This window comes from Dama dama, chromosome 15 (genome assembly GCF_033118175.1).
Source record: "Dama dama isolate Ldn47 chromosome 15, ASM3311817v1, whole genome shotgun sequence".
Taxonomy (NCBI): Eukaryota; Metazoa; Chordata; class Mammalia; order Artiodactyla; family Cervidae; genus Dama; species Dama dama.
Genome location: NC_083695.1, coordinates 10,851,008 through 10,870,109, shown reverse-complemented (window position 1 = coordinate 10,870,109; position 19,102 = coordinate 10,851,008). Strand labels below are relative to the sequence as shown.

Genomic DNA, 19,102 nt, shown 5'->3' with positions numbered 1-19,102 from the left:
CAGGGGAGCCCATCATTCAGTGTATTAGAACCCAATTTTGATGCTGGTGGTAGCTGGTAGAAATCAACCTTGTGGCCTGAACTATTCATGCACTTCTTCATTCATATCTTCAATGTGATACCAGAAGGACTTAATGCTTTTCATGAAATGCACATGTAATGTGGGTGAGGGTCTATCCTCCTGCCCTTGTCTGGGAGGGCGGGGATGATGGCTCCTCTGGGAGACGTCTGTTATTTGGGGAGACCTGGCAAAGAAATAAGTTGTATTTTTGAATACCACCCTGTCTTTACTGCTTCTGTCTTCACCTTTGGATGGGACACAGAATTGCTTCGCAGTGACCGGCAGTTTAGCCAGGAGCCCTGTGGACAGGGGGCAGGCAATCTCCCAGCACTTTACAGACACTCATGCTGTTGGATTATGCATGCGAAACCCGCTGAACCCTAAACAGTGAACAGATCCCTGTGGAGGAGGCTGTGAAATTCCTAGTTAGTGGGACACGTATGCAACCTGTGCTTCCTAAATGTTCCCTCTCCAAGACGTGGTTAAGGCTGGTTCATTCCTGGGGGAAGATCTCAGGGAACAGAATTCTTTGTACACGATGAATGCCCTTCATTTCTCTCTGACCCTTTCCAAGAGTCCTCACTGCTAACATGATGGAAGACCTATTTTTTTCTGCCTCTGACTGTCTCAGGCATGTGTTTTAGGAACAGATCAATAGCAAGATAGATGATAGATTGGTAGATAGATAGACAGATGATATATAGATAGATACAGATGCATGCAATTATAGACAGACTCAATTTCTGGACTCACAGCTAACAGAGCACTGTCCTAGTTGCTCAGAAAACCTACAGTGTAGAAAACCAAAATAGTAATTCAGTATTTTTGTTGTGCTATAAAGGTTAATCTATTAAATTGTTTAAACAAATCTTTATAAATTGATTCTAAGGATATTTGGCTAAGCCTGGATCCGCTGTGGAATGTGTAACATTAAAACACACTCCTGGGAAATGCAAACACATTTTAACCTACTTATGAGCCATAGTGGCTCATAGTAAAACCCATTTTACTTAAAACTTCCCCAAAGATGTCTTAAAATTTTCAAAATAAACTAAAGCCTAATTCATAAGTTTGGTTAAATGGTCTTTGCTGCCTCTGTCAGCTTAAAGCTCTAAGTGAAGGCAAATGCAAACAAAAAGTGGGGAGTGGGGGGTGGGAAATAAACATTTACCCAGTAGTTCATGACTTGTAGTGGATGCTACCCTGACTTTTGCCTGGTAGAAAGGTTTTACTTTCTTTCTTCTTTAAATGTTTATTTATTTACTTGCTTACTTACTTAAATAATAACTAAGACCCAGCTGTGATTTGTCTTAGTTATAGCATGCGGATCTTTGTTATGGCGAACCGGCTTAGTTACCCTGTGGCATGAGGGATCAGATGGTAAAGAATCTGCCTGTGATACAGGATACCTACATTCCATCCCTGGGTCGGGAAGATCCCCTGGAGAAGGGCATGGCAGCCCACTCCAGTGTTCTTGCCTGGAGAATCCCATGGACAGAGGAGCCTGGCAGGCTACAGTCTAGTTCAATTCAGTTCAGTCACTCAGTTGTGTCTGACTCTTTGTGATCCCATGGACTGCAGCACGATAGGCCTCCCTGTCTATCACCAGCTCCCGGAGTTTACTCAAACTCATGTCCATCGAGTCGGTGATGCCATCCAACCATCTCATCCTCTGTCGTCCCCTTCTCCTCCTACCTTCAGTCTTTCCCAGCATCAGGGTCTTCTCCAATTAGTCAGTTCTTCGCATCAGGTGGCCCAAGTATTGGAGTTTCAGCTTCAACATCATTCCTTCCAATGAATATTCAGGACTGATTTCCTTTAGGATGGACTGGTTGGATCTCCTTGCAGCCCAAGGGACTCTCGAGTCTTCTCCAGCACCAAAGTTCAAAAGCATCAATTCTTTGGCACCCAGCTATCTTTATAGTCCAGCTCTCACATCCATACATGACCACTGGAAAAACCATAGCTTTGACTAGATGGACCTTTGTTGACAAAGTAATGTCTCTGCTTTTTAATATGCTGTCTAGGTTGGTCATAACTTTTCTTCCAAGGAGCAAGCGTCTTTTAATTTCATGGTTGAAGTCACCATCTGCAGTGATTTTGGAGCCCAAGAAAATAAAGTCAGCCACTGTTTCCACTGTTTCCCCACCTATTTGCCATGAAGTAATGGGACTGGATGCCATGATCTTAGTTTTCTGAATGTTGAGTTTTAAGCTAACTTTTTCACTTCTCCTCTTTCACTTTCATCAAGAGGCTCTTTAGTTCTTCCTTGCTTTCTGCATAAGAGTGCTGTCATCTGCATATCTGAAGTTATTGATATTTCTCCTGGCAATCTTGATTCCAGCTTGTGCTTCCTCCAGCCCGGCGTTTCTCATGATGTACTCTGCATATAAGTTAAATAAGCAGGGTGACAACATACAGCCTTGACTCACTCCTTTTCCTATTTGGAACCAGTCTGTTGTTCCATGTCCAGTTCTCACTGTTGCTTCTTGACCTGCATATAGATTTCTCAAGAGGCAGGTCAGGTGGTCTGGTATTCCCATCTATTTAAGAATTTTCCACAGTTTGTTGTGATCCACACAATCAAAGGCTTTGGTGTAGTTAATAAAACAGAAGTAGATGTTTTTCTGGAATTCTCTTACTATTTTGATGATCCAACGGATGTTGGGAATTTCATCTCTGGTTCCTCTCCCCTTTCTAAACCCAGCTTGAATGTCTGGAAGTTCACGGTTCACGTACTGTTGAAGCCTGGCTTGGAGAATTTTGAGCGTTACTTTGCTAGCTTGTGAGATGAGTGCAATTGTACGGTAGTTTGAGCATTCTTTGGCATTGCCTTTCTTTGGGACTGGAATGAAAACTGACCTTTTCTAGTCCTATGGCCACTGCTGAGTTTTCGAAATTTGCTGGCATATTGAGTGCAGCACTTTCATAGCATCATATTTTAGGATTTGAAAATTAGAGATACCAAGGGAATATTCCATGCAAAGATGAGCACAATAAAGGACAGAAATGGTATGGACCGAACAGAAGCAGAAGATATTAAGAAGAGGTGGCAAGAATACACAGAAGAACTATACAAAAAAGATCTTCATGACCCAGATAATCATGATGGTATGATCACTCACCTAGAGCCAGACACCCTGGAATGCGAAGTGAAATGGGCCTTAGGAAGCATCACTATGAACAAAGCTAGTGGAAGTGATGGAATTCCAGTTGAGCTATTTCAAGTCCTATCAGATGATGCTGTGAAAGAGCTGCACTCAATATGCCGGCAAATTTGGAAAACTCAGTAGTGGGCTACTGTCCATGGGGTCGCAAAGACTCAGACATGACTGAGGGACTAAACACACACACAGACACACATGCGGGATCTTAGCTTCCCAACCAGGGATTGAACCATACTCTTTGCACTATAAGGTGGGGTCTTAAGCACTTAACCACCAAGGAAGTCCTCGAAAGGTTTTATTTTCTAATCTCAGAATCTTTAAGTTGAAAAGCATTCAAGTTTATGAAGTCCAACTCCCCTCCTAATGCTGGATTGAATATCTTTTACAGCCAGTTTTTATCTGCTCATTGATAGTCTGAATCAAGATGCCGAGTGGCACAGGGCTCTATGAATATGCTGTGCATCTTAGCTATTCTGCCATCGATCTTTCAATAAAGTCCTTCAATATGTGCTGAAGTCTAAAGAACCACCCCTTGGATATGAAATGAGCATCCAGATACATCTCCCCCACCCCCCCCCGCCAGGGATTGTAACCTAATTCTCTCCATGGCACCTGTTTTCTTTATGATCCAGCTATGCCCTAATCATGGGAGTTGGTAGAGAATTTTAAGCTAACACTTGGGTCATCATTAAGCCTGCTCACATTCTATTATGAATGTAGTTATTTTTCAGGAAAATTTTCTAAAATGTATAGAAAACTGTAAGAAGGAAGGTATTTGTCACCTTTTTATTATAATAGGGGAAAACAGATGTAATATAGTGTCCAATAATGGGGGGATAGCTGAAACTCTCACAATATAATTCATCAGCCTTAAATCTATGCAGAATTTATAGCAAAACATCCATGCAGGTATCCATGTGGAATAACACTAACCCAGAAGTACATAGGTGAAACAAAAAATAATTCAGTAAGTAGAAAACCATGTAACATCAAGGGAACATTCTTAGGAGATGTCATCAGTTAAAAAGCCCAATATGGGCTGGCGTGACACAGTAATCACACCTATGTACACACATTTCTCAGGGGAGGACCTGAAGGATTATCTCGGTCTGTTGGAAATTTATCCTGTGTCTCTGTGCCTCTGCCTTCCCCAAACCCCCTATTACTGCACTACTGATTTACCAGTTTGATTTTTCAAACCTATTTTCCAGTTTTCATATTCCTTTTACTGTCTTCTGAGCCAGAACCCACACATTTAACTTTCTTTTGTGTATCCAAATGTACTTAAATGACATTTTCTCTTTTCTTTTTTTTTGCCATGCTGTGTGGCATGTGGGATTTTAGTTCCCTGACCAGGGATCGAACCCATGCCCCTTGTGATGGAAGCGTAGAGTCTTAACCACTGAATCACCAGGGAGGTCCCATTAAATGACATTTTATATTAACAGGCCTTAAGACCTATGAAAGGAAGGAGATCAAAGGGTATAGCTGTGGTTACGGGTCTAATTTTGCCATGCCTATATTTCCAATCATGATTTTTATTTTCAGTAAGTATAGTTTGTATTTGCAGCAGAAAGCAAGCCCAAATTAGTCATTTTGTTTAATTATAATTTTTATTTCATACATTAGTCAATCTCTCTTTTTTAATCTATTGACCTGCTGCTGCTGCTAAGTCACTTCAGTCGTGTCCCACCCTGTGCGACCCCATAGACGGCAGCCCCCCAGGCTCCCCCGTCCCTGGGATTCTCCAGGCAAGAACACTGGAGTGGGTTGCCGTTTCCTTCTCCAGTGCATGAAAGTGAAAAGTGAAAGTGAAGTCGCTCAGTCGTGTCCGACTCTTAGCGACCCCATGGACTGCAGCCCACCAGGCTCCTCTGTGCATGGGATTTTCCAGGCAAGAGTACTGGAGTGGGGTGCCATTGCCTTCTCCAATCTATTGACCTACCTAAATCTGTATATTTTTTATCTTCTATTATGTGCATGTGTGTATTTCCCTGAAATTGGATAACATATTTTATCACCATCAATATATACTAACATGAATGCAAGCTTATTTTAAGTTCAGACTGTGGACAGGGATGAAGTGAAGGGAAGTGAAAGTCAACTCAGTCATGTCCGACTCTTAAATTGCAGGTGAAGGGCTTCCCTGGTGGTTCAGTGGTAAAGAATCCGCCTGCCAGTTAAATTGCAGGTGAATTCTTTACCAGCTGAACCACAAGGAGGGCGGGGGTGAACAGGGATGGTCGGGATCAAAAACACTGTCTGGTGGAATTATTCCAATGACCCTGATAAGAAAGAGCCTAGTACAGAGATTTGAGCCGCAAGCACAAAAGCACACCAGATCCTCTCAATATAGACATATCCAGGAAGAAGATCAGTAGTCTTCTTCCTAGCGCTCGACACTGGATTTACTTCTAGGGATCTAAGCTCTGTCCTGAGCTCCCTGCCCTGGCACTGAGCTGCATCCGCCTGGCACCACACTGCACTCAGTGTGGGGGATCTCTGCCTGGTATCAGCTGGGGGTGTCCTGCATGTCCTCCCAGACATAACACATCACTATGTTTTTAATGGAAAATAGTTAGATGACAGAATTAAACCTAAATGGAGCATTAATTATATTAAAAGTAAATAAAGTCTTGATTTAAAGATTCATTTGAGTATAAACTGGCACAACTATTTTTGAAAACCATTATCTGTATGTGTGTGTGTATCTATGTGTATGTATGTTAAGTCGCCTCAGTCTTCTCTGACTCTTTGCAACCCTGTGGACTGCAGCCTGCCTGGCTTCTTCGTCCATGGGATTCTCCAGGCAAGAACACTGAAGTGGGTTGCCGTGCCCTCCTCCAGGGGATCTTCCTCACCCAGAGATCAAACCACATCTCTTATGTCTCCTCCATTTACAAGTGGGTTCTTTACCACTAGCGCCATCTGGGAGGAGTGTATCTATATATAAGTATATAGATGTCCTCAGAAACTTCATTTCCACTCTGTGATATATATCCAGCATAAATGCATACAAATGTGCACCAAATATATGTAAACATTCATAGCAACATCGCTCATAATCCATACCACTCAATGTCTCAACTATAGGATGAATAAATAGTGGTACATTCTTAAAGTTAGATGCTACATAGCAAGTGAATTACTGGTACTTACAACAATATGGATATGATCTCTCAGACATGATAATTGAGTAAAAGAAAGCAGACACTAAAGACTACATAATGTATGGTTCCAACTTTATTAGATGAAAAAAATAAATATGGAGATAGAAGTCTCCACACTGATTGTATAATATTTAAGGGGGTAGATAATGACTAGGAGAAGGCTCAGGGGAAGCTTCTGGGGTGTGGGCATATATTCTATATCTTGGTAGAGATGGTGTGACATGTGTTTTACTTTATAAAAATTAAACTGTATGTTTTACTTTTTGTGCACTTAAATATATGTTATATACTTTAAAAGGTTTTTCTAAAAAAGAAAAAAGTAAAATATTTTATTTACAATATTGTCAAAAAGAATAAGGTATTTGGGAGTAAACATAACTAAGGAGGTGAAAGACTTACATGTGGAAAACTACAAAATATACCAGAAAAAAAATTTTGAAAGACAGAAACAAATGGAAAGACATCCGGTATTCATGGATGGAAGACTTAATATTGATAAGATATCACTGATGCCCAAAGCTATCTACAAATTTAATGCAATCCTGATCAAAATCCCAACAGTATGTTTCCTCAGAAATAATAAAATCTACCCTAAAATTTATAGGGAATCTCAAGGGATACAAAATAGCCAAAACAATCTTGAACAACGAGAACAAGATTGGCACACTTCCTGATTACAAAACTTATAAAGCATAGTTGTTAAAATTGGCTTCAAATGTGGCACTGGCATGAAGATAGACATACACACCTACAGAATAGAATAGGGAACCCAGAAATAAACCCTCACATATATGGTCAACAATGTTTGCACAGGTGCCAAGACCATCCAATGGGAAAAGGACAGTCTTTTCTACGAATACTGCTAGGAAAGCTGAATATTGACATGCAAAAGAAAGAAGTTAGATCCTAACTTTATACCTTATACAAAAATTAATTCAAAATGAATCAAAATTTCCAAGAGGTAGCTCTATAAAACTCTTTGAAGAAAGCACAGGGCCTTTCTTTGGCATCATATTTGGAAATGATTTCTTGGCATGACACTGAAAACACAGGCAACAAAAGTAAACATTGGATGGCGTTGAAATTTAACATTCTTTTGCATCAAAGGACACAATCAACAGAATGAAAAGGCAATCTATGTAATGGAAAAAAATTGCAAATCATTTATCTGACAAGGGGTTAATATCCAGAATATATGAACTCCTACAACTAAACAACAAAAATAAACAGTGAAAAAATGGGTAAAGGACTTAAATAGACATTCTCCAAAGATGATACATAAATAGCAAACAAGCTTATGAACAGATGCTCAACATCACTAATTATGATGGAAATGCAAATCAGAAGCACAATGAGGTATCACCTTGTATCCATTATAATAACTAAATATTTAAATATTAAATAATATAATTTATTATGTATAATTTAATATTTAATAATTTATTTAATAAAAATTTAATAATATATTAAATATTTAAAAACAGAAAACAACTAGTGTTGACAAGGATGTGAAAAAAATGGAACGCTTGTGCACTTTTGGTGGAATGTAAAATGATATGACCACTAGGCAAAACAGTGTGATAATTCCTCAAAAAGGAAAAAAGTAGAATTATAGTATCCAGTAATTCTACTTCTGAACTGTTGTTTTTTGTTCAGTCACTAAATTGTGTCTGACTTTTTGTGATCCCGTGGACTGCAGCACACCAGGCTTCCCTGTCTTTCACTATCTCCTGGAGTTTGCTCAAATTCATGTCCACTGAGTTAGTGATGTTATACAACCATCTCATCCTCTGCTGCCCCTTCTCCTTTTGCCTCAGTCTTTCCCAGCATCAGGGTCTTTTCCAACGAGTTGCCTCTTCGCATCATGTGGGCAAAATATTGGAACTTGAGCCTGAACTTCAGCATCCGTCCTTCCAATGAGTATTCAGGGTGGATTTTCTTTAGAATTGACTGGTTTGACCTCCTTGCTGTCCACAGAGCTCTCAAGAGTCTTCACCAGCACCACAATTCAAAAGCATCAATTCTTTGACACACAGACTTCTTTATAGTCCAACTTCTGGGTTATAAACCACTTTGGGGTATATGTGAAAAAGGATTGAAGTCAGGGTCTCAAAGAGGTATTTGTATATCAATGTCCATAGCAGCATTATTTACAATAGCCAAGAGGTGAAAGCAACCAAAGTGTCCATCAATAGATGAATGGATAAACAGCATGTGATATATACACACAAAGGAATATTTTTTTTACACAAAGGAATATTATTCAGCCTTAAATGGAAGGAAATTTTGACACATGCCACAACATGGATGACCCTTGAGGGCATTATGCTGAGTGAAATAAGCCGGTTACAGAAGGACAAATACTGTGTGATCCCCCTTATTTGAGGTACCTATTGATACAAGAGACAGTTCATAGAGACAGAAAGTAGATGGCAGTTGCCAGCAGCTGTAGGAGACCGAAATAAGCAGTTGTCATTTAGAGTACAGAGTTTCAGTTTTGTAAGATAAAAAGGGTTCCAGAGACTGGTTAGCTAACAATGTGAATGTTTTTAACGCCACTGAACTAAATAATTAAACATAGTTAAGATGGGGAAGTTCCCTGATGGTCGTGGCTAAGACTTCGCACTCCCAATGCAGGGGACTCGGGTCAGTCCCTGTTGAGGGAACTCGATCCCACATGCTGCAGCTGGGACCTGCTGCAGCCAAATAAATACTTTTTTAAAGAATCTAGTGCATAAGATGTGATCAAAATTCAATAAGTCAGCATATGTGGAAAAAAGAGGGGAAATGGTTAAGATGGTAACTTTTGTTATCTGGATTTTACCATGATTTTTTATTTTTTTAAAGAAATAAAGCAAACAGAGGAGGGAGGGAGAGAGAGAGACAGCATGAACTTTGGGATCCAAAACTTAGCTGCACCTGAAAATCATTTGGAAATTTTTAAAAATACAGCACAGTCTCATTTTAATGCAAATTTGCAGTAACAAAATACAGGTATGACTAATCTTTCATTTATGCATAAAATTTCAAATAATGTGACTCCCTTGAGATTTTAAAAGTTAAACAAGAATCACAGTTTCAACTCAGAGGGGACAGGGAACTATAAATGCCAGGTGGCAGTGTTAACATGAGTTGCAAACAGAAACACAGTGCTACTGTGGGAAAATACATCAAGAAATACACATTTTTGCATTATGGAATGCTGCCAGGAATGTCCCCCTCATATAAACTGCACCACTCTCTACTGAATCCTAGGCCCCTCAAGGAACAGTATGATTGCATATGTTTAGAGATGAATCCAAGCAATTTGTATTTTTAAAAGATCCCTGAGATTTCTAAGACTGATCGTGTGTGCATCAATGCTTGAAAACCAGTGGTCCTCCAGAAAGGAATAAGCACATTCATTGTGTTAAAAAAATTTATTTACACATGTTATGGGCTAAGTTCTAGGGATATAAAATGAAGCAGAAATATAATGACCACATGGATCTCACATTCTAGTGAAGAAGTCAGGCGATTAAATAAGCAGTTACAATAAAGGATCCTACACCTGTGATGAGGCTTCCAGGTCATTGGGAGCATGTGTCAGGCACTTCATTGAAGAGAGTGTATGAGCTGATACCCGGTGGTTGGAAAGAAACCACCTAAAGAAGCAGGAAGAGTATTTCGAGGGAATAGAGAATCCAGTGAGACCCAGAGCAGAATAAAGAGCGTTGAAGCCAAGTGACCGAAATGAGTTCAAAGTGGCTTGAATTCCGAGTAGCGAAGGAGAAGTGATGGGTAAAGCTATGGGACGGGCAGAGGCCAGTTCAGGAGTGGGGAGCTTGGCCCTCATCCTAAATAAAAGTGAGGGAAAAGAAGGGTCTCTCTCTGGTTGTAGCATGGAGTATGGAACGGGTTGAACTGGAGGAGAGGCAACTGTGAAGAGAAGCTCCCAGCAGCCATGGTCCAGTTGAAGAGGAACAGAGACAAGTGTGGTCACAACAATAAGAAACTTAAGAGAAATAAACCTTGGTGATGAATTAGATGTGAACGGGGAAAAGGAGATGTTAAGAGCGATTCCCAAGTGGCTAGCAATTGTGGTACCTTATGGTGATTATACAGTGGAAGTGACAAACAGATTCAAGGGATTAGATCTGATAAGAGTGCCTGAAGAACTATGGACAGAGGTTCATGACATTGTACAGGAGGCAGTGATCAAGACCATCCCCCCAAAAAGGAAATGCAAAAAGGCAAAATGGTTGTCTAAGAAGGCCTTACAAATAGCTGAGAAAAGAAGAGAAGTGAAAGGCACAGGAGAAAAGAAAAGATATGCCCATTTGAATGCAGAGTTCCAAAGAATAGCAAGGAGAGATAAGAAAGCCTTCTTCAGTGATCAGTGCAAATAAATAGATGAAAACAATAGAATGGGAAAGACTAGCGATCTCTTCCAGAACGTTAGAGATACCAAGGGAACATTTCATGCAAAAATGAGCACAATAAAGGACAGAAATGGTATGGACCTGACAGAAGCAGAAGATATTAAGAAGTGGTGGCAAGAATACACAGAAGAACTATACAAAAAAGATCTTCATGACCTAGATTCTCAGGATGGTGTGATCACTTACCTAGAACCAGACATCCTGGAATGGGAAGTCAAGTGGGCCTTAGGAAGCATCACTATGAACAAAGCTAGTGGAGGTGACGGAATTCCAGCTGAGCTATTTCAAATCCTGAAAGATGATGCTGTGAAAGTGCTGCACTCAATATGCCAGCAAGTTTGGAAAACTCAGCAGTGGCCACAGGACTGGAAAAGGTCAGTTTTCATTCCAATCCCAAAGAAAGGCAATCCCAAAGAATGCTCAAACTACCGCACAATTGCACTCATCTCACAAGCTAGCAAAGTAATGCTCAAAATTTTCCAAGCTAGGTTTTAACAGTATGTGGAGCAAGAACTTCCAGATGTTCAAACTGGATTTAGAAAAGGCAGAGGAACAAGAGATCAAATTGCCAACCAGAAAAACATCTACTTTTGCTTTATTGACTACACCAAAGCTTTTGACTGTGTGGATCACAATAAACTGTGGAAAATTTTTAAAGAGTTGGGGATACCAGACCACCTGACCTACCTCCTGAGAAATCTCTATGCAGGTCAGGAAGCAACAGTTAGAATTGAACATGGAACAACACATGGGTTCCAAACCAGGAAAGGAGTACGTCAAGGCTGTATATTGTCACCCTGCTTATTTAACTTATATGCAGAGTACATTATGCGAAATGCTGGACTGGATGAAGCACAAGCTGGAATCAAGATTGCCAGGAGAAATATCAATAACCTCAGATATGCAGATGACACCACCCTTATGGCAGAAAGTGAAGAGGAACTAAAGAGCCTCTTGATGAAAGTGAAAGAGGAGAGTGAAAAAGCTGGCTTAAGGATCAACATTCAGAAGACTAAGATCATGGCATCTGGTCCCATCACTTCATGGCAAATAGATGGGGAAACAGTGTAAACAGTGACAGAATTTATTTTTGGGGGGATCCAAAAATCACTGCAGATGGAGACTGCAGCCATGAAATTAAAAGACGTTTGCTCCTTGGGAGAAAAGCTCTGACCAACCTAGACAGCATATTAAAAAAAAAGCAGAAAAAAAAAACAAAAACAAAAAATAAAATAAATAAAAAATTTAAAAAAGCAGAGACATTACTTTGCCAACAAAGGTCCGTCTAGTCAAAGCTATGGTTTTCCCAGTGGTCATGTATGGATGTGACAGTTGGACTATAAAGAAAACAGAGCGCCAAAGAATTGATGCTTTTGAATTGGTGTTGGAGAAGATTCTTGAGAGTCCCTTGGACTTCAAGGAGATCCAACCAGTCTATCCTAAAGGAAATCAGTCCTGAATATTCTTTGGAAGGACTGATGGTGAAGCTAAAACTCCAATACTTGGGCCACCTGATGTGAAGAACTGACTCATTTGAAAAGACCTTGATGCCGGGAAAGATTGAAGGCGGGAGAAGAAGGGGATGACAGAGGATGAGATGGTTGGATGGCATCACCGACGTGATAGACATGAGTTTGAGCGAACTCCGGGAGTTGGTGATATACAGGGCAGTCTGGCGTGCTGCAATCCATGGGATCGTAAAGAGTCAGACATGACTGAGCGACTGAACTGAACTGACTATGGTGATTGAGCATTGAGGGGAAAGATGGGGCATTCATTAGGAAAGACTGAATATTCAGTGTCTGGTGTCCAGGATGCGGATGGTACCAGATTGGACAAGTTTCTCACTAGACACTGACTGGCTGGCCTTTGAAACCTTGATAGTAGATGAGATTGCCTCAGTCATTGTTTACAGGGTAATAAGAGAGTGGACTAGAAGAGAACCCTGGAAGAAAGCAAGGAAGCCTTGCGGGTGTGGAGAAGTGGGAGGAAGCCCAGAGGAGCGTGCTGAGTTGGAAGCCAGAAAGGGTGTTTCAGGGAGGAACAGTCAGTGATGGTTTCCAAGAGTAAGATGAAGACCTGAAAGTTCCTATTGGATTTAGCAACAGAAGGTCTCTCTAACCGATCTAGGGGTTTGGGTGAGTGTTGGGAGCAGACATTGGATTAGGGTGAGTTGACGGTGAGAGAGGTGGTCATGGGGGACATGAGTTCCATGACTCTTCTAAAAGCTTGGCTCTGAAAGAGGGCTGGAGAGAGGAAAAGGGGTTGACGAGATGCTCGCTCTTGCTTTGGTGGGGGGGAAGCATTTTGTTAATATTAAGCTTGGTGAGGCTTAGACATGTTTAATGGTAATGGAAAGGATCCAGAAGAGAAAGGGGATCATTGGGAGTGTTCACTGAGGGGTGAGCCCAGGTTGCAGTTCAATCAAACTTGAACTTGAGAGCATCACTTAATCTGTCTGAGTTACAGCATCTTTTTTTTTTAAAGGAAAAAAAAAAAAAACTTTATTTCCTTAAATATGAAGGAACAGGGAGGCCTGGCGTGCTACGGTCTGTGGGGTCGCAGAGTGGAGCATGACTTAGCGACTGACAACAACAAAAACTTCATTGTGTCAGTTTAAAAGTCCCATGCCATCCCATCTTCATGTCATGTCTGTGCAGTGGGCTGGCTCCTCTGCACACCCTGAGGCTCGGGGGAGGGCTGGCGTCAGGCCCAGCTAGCCTTCACCTCCCCTGCTCCGGGCCCCACCCCACCAGAGTCATGTCAGCAATGCCTGGCGCAGCACCTCCTTCTGCTGGGGTGTGAGACAGGTAGGGGACTGGTTGGTGCAGAAAATGAAGACATCCCCTTCTTGATGGGGCTCTCTGGCAACAACATCCCCTTACCTGGCACCTTCTTGCAGTCCTGGCGTGGACAGTGGGGATGTTACTGGTGGGGATGTTGGGCAGACAGTCATCTAGGGTCCTCACCTCCACAGAGCAGTGGGTCAGAGCCTTGCTCAAGGAGATGGAGATCTCAAAGACGAGGTTCTCATCCTGCCGGTGGGAGCAAGGATGCGGTTTCTCCGTTATGACAGAAATGACGTCAGCTGAGATGATGCTGGGATTCTGGTCCCCTTCCTTCTCGAAGGTGATACGTGTGCCCTGCCTTCAACCAGGCTTTACATCATCCATGAGGATCTCGCCCCTGATGGTAGAGGGGTACCCATCCTCGTTCAGCACTCTTTGGGAGCTCTTAATTTTCTGAGTTCAGTCAAAGAATAGGGTAGGTTTTCTCTCTATCTATGGTTTTCAAACTGCACCCCTCAAAGTTGTCTCAGGGGACTCTTCATGGCAGCTTCAGCCACAGGAACATCTCATATGTTTTTGAACAGTTTTTAGTTTTTAGCAACTTAATACTGATACAGGTACATACCTTGGAAAAGCAAAATAACAGTAAAAGAATTATCATAAAAATAGCAACTCCTGCCCCACACCTCCTCACTCTCAGTCACTCCCAGTTCTTATGGATATTTGTGACAGCTAGATGCATTGATTTCCATTAGACCCCATCCCCTCTTCACCTGAGTCTGTTCTCTTGTAATGCTATCCCAGTTTTTGGCTAATTATAAGTGGGCAAATTTAACTCATCGACTGTCTCCTTTTACCAGGAGCTCCTGTTTCTCCTGCCAGCAGCATTTGCCTCTTTTTGTTGCCTTTACCTTGATTTCCATTAATGCTTACTATTTTTTCAAAATGTTCCACCACCTCAGAAACCTGTGAACATGTTCCCTGTGCTGGTTTAATCAGGAGCCTCGCCTCCCAGCGCGTCTGTGACTCCCTGGTCTGCCATCCGTGGGCCAGTGTTAGTCCTGCCCGTGGGGACAGGAGTCTGTCCCCTGCTGCCCTGTCTTCCTCTTGCTTGGTTTACACCCTGGTTTTAGTGTAATGCATCCTCCTGTAGCTTGCCAGACCATGTTTCACACACTGGCTAACTGAGGATATGCCTGTTTCACTCTCACATTTGATGGATGGATGGTTGGCTGATTTTAAGAATTCTGACTTGAAAAATATTTTCCTTGAAAAATCGTTAATTGCCTGGCTTCTGTTTTTATTGTTGAGATGTCTGATGCTATTATGATTTCCTATCCTTTAGCCCCAGGACTTCACTGATAGGTCAGTTGGTAAAGAATCCTCCTTTAATGCAGGAGACCCCGGTTCAATTCCTGGGTTGGGAAGGCTACCCACTCCAGTATTCTTGGGCTTCCCTTGTGGCTCAGCTAGCAAAGAATGCACCTTCGATGTGGGAGACCTGGGTTTGATCCCTGGGTTGGGAGGAGCCCCTGGAGATGGGAACAGCTCCCCACTCCAGTATTCTGGCATGTTGTATTAGTTTCAGGCATATGGGCTTCCAGAAGGCACAGTGGTAAAGAATCCACCTGCCAATGCAGGAGATGCAAGAGACGCTGGTTCTATCCCTGGCTCTGGAAAATCCCCTGGAGAAGGAAATGGCAACCCACTCCAGTATTCTTGCCTAGAAAATTCCATGGACAGAGGAGCCATAGTGGGCTACAGTCCATGGGATCTCAAAGAGTCAGACACGACTGAGCAACTGAGCACATCCTTTGGCCAGTTTTATTTCTCTAGGGAGCCTTAAGTCTTATCTTTATCCCTTTTCTGCCACGAGTATATGCCTTGTCATGGTTCTTCAATCATTTTGCTTGGTACTTGATAAGCCTTTTCATCATGAAGACTCACATCCTATAGTTCCAAAAAACTTTCTTGAATTATTTATTTTGTAATTTCCTCCATTTCATTTTTTCCATTTTCTCTTTCTAATGTTCTTTTCAGTTCAATATTAGACCTTCTAGCTTGACCTTCTCATTTTACCTTTTTTTCTTTGTCTTTCTCTCTCACTCTCTCCCCACCTCGAGATTAATCAACTTTACATTCTAACTCTTCTGTTAATTTTTTAAATGTGGCCACTCTATATTTAGTTTGAAAAATTATTGCCATTTTTATAACCATTTATTATTGTGTTGTGGATACAATTTCTTCTCTTCTCTCTCTAAGGACGTTAACCTCCTCCCCAACCCAAGCTGTATAAATCCTCACTATCCTTCAATTTTGTCTTTGTTGTTATTTAGTTGCTAAGTCATTTCCAACTCTTTGTGACTTCCTGGACTCTAGCCTGCCAGGCTCCGCTATGCATGGGATTTCCCAGCAAAGAATACGTGAGTGGGAAATCCTTATCCAGAGGATCTTCCCGGCCCAGGGATCAAACCTATATCTCCTGCTTGGTAGGCAGATTCATGATCACTGGGATGCCAACTGTCCTTCAAGGTTCAACTCAAAACCTTATCTTTTATGAGACCTTCTCTAATCAGTCCAACTCTTGCCACTAGATAGGAATTCTATAGCACTATTATATTCCACACTACTTAATAGGTAATTTTATTTAAACTTGCATTACTTCCTTTTGAGGAATCAGTCTTATCTCCCCAGTTTTACCATAATCTTTCAAAAAGAGGGACTGTTTACTTGGTTTGTATCAGCTACAGTGCCTTGTCTAGAACTGTGACTATAACAAGTGATAAACAGGTACTTATTGATTTTAATTAAATGATAAGCCATCCTTACCCCCCAAACCAACCTATCCCAGTGAGAGTTCTTTAAAGAACATCAAGAACATAGGTATTTTTTAAATTACATAAGTGTAGAACTTACAGATTTTTATGGCTTTCACTGTCTTTCACAGTGTTTCATCTACACCTAATTCAGCAGTGATATTTTAGTGACTTCCTTTTATTAAGTGTTCCTTGAAGCTCTCAACATAGATTTCATAGGAAAAGCACAACTTTCTTTTCGCAGTCATACATCACTGATTTAGGAAATATTTAATTGAATTATGCACTTGAAACAACCAAGAACAATGGACACAGCAGGGTTGGAAGCAAACACATTGAAATGTTGGCCAACATGATTCAGGTCGGTAGGAACTGAAGGGCTTGGGTGTGCTGGGGAGTAATCTGCCAGCTTCAGGCCTTTGTCCTGCCAGGAGTGGACGGTGTTAGACTGTCGTGTCAGCCAAGTGGAAGCAGTCAAGACAGTGTCTACTATCCTCTGTTCTTGGTGTACCAAGGAGAGGGCTTTGGCAGAAATGGATTTGTGCTCATCGTCTGTCTTGGGTCCCTTTCCTATCAAGGGTGTATGTGGGTCATATACCCAAGCCAGCTGACATGGCTTAGTACATAGTCTGGGATCTGAAAACAACTCGAGGTTTACTGACTCAGGGGCCAACCATCTTAGTCTCATTAGAACCAAAATCTACCCACCTGATCTGTAATCCCCTGACCACGAATCCTCAAAGGGCCAGCAGAGCTCTGCTGGGCCTAGAAATCATGCCTTTTCCATCTCTGGGATGTATTCCCACTCTGAGTGTGTGCTTAGTCATGTCTCTTTGCAAACTCCATTGACTGTAGCCCAGAAGTATTCTCTGTCCTTGGGATTTTCCTGGCAAGAATACTGGAGTGGGTTGCCATTTCCTACTCCAGTGGATCTTCCCAACCCAGGGATCGAACCGGCATCTCTTGCATCTCCTGCATTGGCAGGCAGATTCTTTACCAATGCGCCATCTGGGAATTCTCTCCTCCCAACTTCCTGTCGGCAACCTGCACGGTTCCCTACCCAGCCATACTTGTTCCCCATCTGCCACTTCGACAGCCACTGCACTTTGGATGAGTCAAACATTGATTCTCAGGAGATAAGGTGTCCAGTTGACTTTGTATGGCCCCCTGCCACAACATGAATCATTTCGGGGAAACTTGGAAATCCTCCTTGTGTTATGTTCCCTTTGGAAGGGTAACCTCTAAGTTTAGTTCCAAGGTGTGTGTGCTCAGTCGCGTCCAACTCTTTGCAACCCCATAGACTGTATCTCGCCAGGCTCCTCTGTCCATGGAATTTCCCAGGCAAGAATATTAGAATGGGTTGCCATTTCCTATTCCAGAGGATCTTCCTGACCCAGGGACCAAACCAGCAACTCTTGCATCTCCTGTGTTAGGAGGCAGATTCTTTACCACTGTGCCACCTGGGAAGCCCATTGATATGAATGACATTAAAGAATACTTGGTTTTCCTACTGATCATACTCAAGGGGCTGACATCACTTTTTTGTGAGCCTTCATGATCACAAACTTGAAGGAAGTTGCCCCTGGTTACCATCCCTGAAAGAAGGAGGTGGTTGTTCAGTTGCTCAGTCATGTCCGACTCTTTGCAATCCCATGGCTGCCTCACACCAGGCTTCCTTGTCCTTCACTATCTCCTGGAGTTTGCTCATATTCATATCCATTGAGTTGGTGATGCTGTCTAACCATCTCATCCTCTGCTGCCCTCTTCTCCTTTTGTCTTCAATCTTTCTCAGCATCAGAGTCTTTTTCAATGAGTCAACTCGTTGCATCAGGTAGCCAAAGTACTAGAGCTTCAGCTTCAGCATCAATCCTTCCAATGAATCTCCAGGGTTGATGTCTTTAGAGTTGACTGGTTTATCTCCTTGCAGTCCAAGAGACCCTCAAGAGTCTTCTCCAGCACCTCAGTTCAAAAGCATCAGTTCTTTGGTGCTCAGCCTCGTTCATGGTCCAACACTCACATTGGTACAAGACTACTGGAAAAGCTATAGTTTTGATTATATAGATCTTTGTCAGCAGATCTTTGCTTTTTATCATCGCTTTCCTTTCAAGAAACAGAGGTCTTTTAATTTCATGGCTGCAGTCACCGTCTGCAGTGATTTTGGAGCCCAAGAAAATAAAGTCTCTCACTGCTTCCACTTTTCCCCCTTTTATTTTTCATGAAGTGATGGGACTGGATGCCATGGTCTTAGTTTTTGGAATGTTTGAGTTTTAAGCCAGCTTTTTAACTCTCCTCTTTCACCCTCTTCAAGAGGCTCTTTAGTTCCTGTTCACTTTCTGCCATAAGGATGGTGTCATCTGCATATCTGAAGTTTTTGATATTTCTCCCAGCAATCTTGATTCCAGCTTGTGATTCAATCCAGCCCAGCATTTCACATGATGTACTCTGCATTTAAGTTAAATAAATAGGATGATAATATACAGCCTCAACGTACTCCTTTCCCAATTTGGAACCAGTCTGTTGTTCCATGTCTGGTTCTAATTGTTGCTTCTTGACCTGCATACAGGTTTTTCAAGAGACAGGTAAGGTGGTCTGGTATTCCCATCTCTTTAAAAATTTTCCACAGTTGATTATGATCCACACAGTCAAAGGCTTTAGTGTAGTCAATGGAGTAGAAGTAGA

At 41.8% G+C, this 19,102-nt stretch overlaps 1 protein-coding gene and 1 pseudogene across 2 annotated transcripts in view; one reads left to right on the top strand and one right to left on the bottom strand.

The window, feature by feature from the left end:
* SLC35F3 (solute carrier family 35 member F3) overlaps positions 1 to 19,102 on the top strand; it is a 401,913-nt gene that overhangs the window by 360,668 nt on the left and 22,143 nt on the right. The gene's annotated exons all lie outside the window — the stretch shown is intronic.
* On the bottom strand, positions 13,577 to 17,504 carry LOC133070558 (dnaJ homolog subfamily B member 13-like; annotated as a pseudogene).